The sequence below is a fragment of the Spinacia oleracea genome, chromosome 3, assembly GCF_020520425.1.
Source record: "Spinacia oleracea cultivar Varoflay chromosome 3, BTI_SOV_V1, whole genome shotgun sequence".
NCBI lineage: Eukaryota > Viridiplantae > Streptophyta > Magnoliopsida > Caryophyllales > Amaranthaceae > Spinacia > Spinacia oleracea.
The window spans coordinates 79,688,695-79,692,593 of NC_079489.1; positions in this window are offsets into that span (position 1 = coordinate 79,688,695).

A 3,899-nucleotide genomic window follows, 5' to 3' on the forward strand; every position below is an offset into this window, starting at 1 on the left:
TTAAGTGGGAGCCCTTTTTAGTCATAAACTCTTGATTAGGTCTACAAAACCTTAAGGTTAAAACAACTTGATTAGAATTAATAAGGACTGGATAATTTGTAGATTATTGGTGCCCTTGATTAATTGATGCAAATGTTTATGTGATGCATAATGTGTTTTACTAACCAGCTATGTGGGCCATTCATGTTAATGAATGGATGAATGGTATATATTGTATATGTATTGTTTTGCAGGTTATGAAGTGACTAGTATGGCCCAAATAGGATAGAAAATATGGTCTGCGTACCATTAATTTGAATGTAATTGGTCTAAAGGACCAAAGTTGTTTTTCAATTCAAATATGGTCTGCGTACCATCAAATAGTTGTAATTAGTTTTAATTATAGCTTATTCTATTTGAAGAAAATGGTGCCTCCCACGGAGATTTTCAAGACGGACTTTGAAGTTAAAGCTTCAAGATGAAGTCGGGCTATACTAGATCACATTTATCTTATGCATGTTTTAAGTTATTTATTGCTTTTAAATATGTCTTAAAATGCATGAGATCAAAAGCTTGATTATGTTGCATGATTAAGGATTTTAGTTCACTTAAAATCTAACCAACATAGTAAGAGCCTTAAGTTCCAAACTTAAAAATTGAGTTAAAAGGTGCCATGCCAAAATATACACTTGCTTGGATATCCTTTACATCAATCTAGTAATAGTTTTCGCTCAGCGAGGTGTTACTTATTGGTCCTAAAGGGGCAAGGTACACAAATAATTGTGAGTACATGTTAGTTTTGGTGAAACTCAATGATATAAGTAAGGAGTCCTTTTATGTCGTGGCAAAATCGATAGGTTTGCCTAATAAGTTCTTAGACGTACCTATCAACCAAGAATAGTTTCTAGACTATTAGCAAAAGGCTTTTGCTTACCTAAGATGTTTTAGGATTAAGTCGACAAACTGTGCTTAGTTCTTCAATGATTTTAGGATCTTGGAATCATTTTATTCACACCTGCCGGAACACATAACTTGAATGAAATGCTTAATAAACATTGAATTATGCATGTATGCTAGAATTTAAGTTTATTAAGAGAAACTGTGAATGGTTATTTATTTGTTTATTCTTTTCAATTGTAGTTTTAAATATGGAAAACAACAATTCATTCAACATTCGATCAATTCTCGAAAAGGAGAAGTTGAACGGGAAAAACTTCCTTGACTGGCAAAGGAACTTGCAAATAGTTCTTATGCAGTAAGAAAAGGAGTATGTCCTAGAAGAGGCGATGCCCGAAGCCGCAGGCGACGGGGTCACTCAGGCAGCCCTCAATCGTTGGATTGATGCCAACAAGGATGTGAAATGTCTAATGCTCGCCACCATGAGTGCAGATCTGCAGAAAACGTTCATCAACTCAGATGCTTTCACAATCATCAGTGAGTTGAAGAACATGTTCCAAGATCTGGCTCGAGTCGAAAGATTCGAGACTCATAGGCAAATTCTTGAGACCAAGCTTAAGAAAGGCGAGCCCGTAAGTCCACATGTTCTCAAAATGATTGGACTCATTGAGAATATGAGTCGGCTGGATCAGCAATTTTCTCAGGAAATGGCTATAGACACCATCCTCCATTCTCTTCATAGCGGGTATGATCAGTTCAAACTGAACTACAGTATGAATAGTCTGGACAAAACGCTCACTGAGCTTCACGGTATGCTGAAGACCGCTGAAAAGACGCTCAAAAGTGATAAGCAGGATGTGCTTATGGTGCGTGGGGGCAAGTCCAAGAAATCTGGAAAGAAGAGGAATGCTAAGAAAGGTGGCAACAAGGCCAGCCCAACTAAGCAAACTGGCGCCAAATCTGTAAAGAGGAAGGTCAGTCAACCCACTTCTGAATCCGAATGCTTCTACTGCAAGAAGAAGGGGCATTGGAAGAGAGATTGCTTGAAGCTAAAGGAAGATCAGAAGAACGGAACAGTCGTTCCATCTTCAGGTATTTTCGTTATAGACTGTATACTTGCTAATTCAACTTCTTGGGTATTAGATACAGGTTGTGGCTCACACTTATGTTCCAATCCACAGGGACTAAGAAGAAGTAGAAAGTTAAGCAAGGGTGAAGTCGACCTACGAGTGGAAAATGGAGCACGGATTGCTGCATTAGCTGTAGGAACTTATTATTTGTCGTTGCCCTCCGGGCTAGTTTTGGAACTGGAAGAGTGTTTCCATGTTCCAAGTCTTACTAAAAACATCATTTCAGTTTCTTGCTTAGATGCTAAGGGATTTTCCTTTTTAATAAAAGACAATAGTTGTTCGTTTTATTTTAAAGAGATGTTTTATGGATCTGCTAGATTAGTCAATGGACTTTATTTATTAGATCACGACAAACAAGTATATAACATAAATACCAAAAAGGCCAAAAAGGATGATTCAGATCTCACCTATCTGTGGCATTGTCGATTAGGCCATATAAACTTGAAACGCTTAGAAAGACTTCAAAAGGAAGGAATTCTAGAACCATTTGACTTAGAGGATTATGGTAAATGCGAATCATGTTTACTTGGCAAAATGACAAAGCAACCTTTCTCTAAAGTTGGAGAAAGAGCAAATGAACTATTGGGTTTAATCCATACAGATGTATGTGGACCAATGAGTACAAATGCTAGAGGTGGTTTCAGCTACTTTATCACTTTCACTGATGACTTCAGTAGATATGGTTATGTCTACCTAATGAAGCATAAGTCTGAATCCTTTGACAAATTCAAGGAATTTCAGAGTGAAGTATAGAATCAATTAGGCAAGAAGATTAAGGCACTGCGGTCTGATAGAGGCGGTGAATATCTGAGCTATGAATTTGATGACCATCTGAAAGAATGTGGAATTCTATCAGAATTGACTCCTCCTGGAACACCACAATGGAACGGTGTGTCGGAACGGAGGAACAGAACCTTGCTAGACATGGTCAGGTCAATGATGGGTCAGGCCAAACTTCCATTAGAATTTTGGGGACATGCACTAAATACAGCTGCACTCACTATAAATAGAGCTCCGTCTAAAGCTGTCGAAAAGACTCCATACGAATTATGGTTTGGAAAGCCTCCAAATGTGTCTTTTCTTAAGATTTGGGGATGTGAAGCATACGTCAAACGATTAATTTCAGACAAACTTCATCCAAAATCTGACAAATGTATCCTTGTGGGCTATCCAAAGGAAACAAAGGGGTATTACTTCTACAATACATCTGAGAACAAGGTGTTTGTTGCTCGAGATGGTGTCTTTTTGGAGAAAGATCACATTTCCAAAATGACAAGTGGGAGAAAAGTAGACCTCGAAGAAATTCGAGTCGAACAACAAACTCTAGAGAATGCTCAAGATGACATTCAGGATGAAACTCAGAGATCTTTAGAAGAATCTGGTGAGAATCATGGTCAATCTAGAAATGTTACCCTGCGTAGATCGCAAAGATATAGATCTCAACCGGAAAGGTACTTAGGTATTTTGACGAACGAGAGCTATGACGTTCTATTACTTGAAAGTGATGAACCTGCGACTTACAAACAAGCTATGACGAGCCCTAGCTCCAAGCAATGGCAAGAAGCCATGCAATCTGAATTAGACTCCATGTCTGAAAACCAAGTATGGGATTTGGTCGATTTGCCAGATGGCTACCAAGCCATTGGAAGCAAATGGGTTTTCAAACTGAAAAAGGACAAGGATGGGAAACTTGAAGTTTTCAAAGCTAGATTGGTTGCAAAAGGTTACAGGCAAGTCCACGGTGTGGATTACGATGAAACCTTTTCACCAGTTGCAATGCTAAAGTCTATTCGGATAATGTTAGCAATCGCTGCATATTACGATTACGAAATATGGCAGATGGATGTCAAAACTGCTTTCTTAAACGGCGTTTTAACAGAAACTGTGTTTATG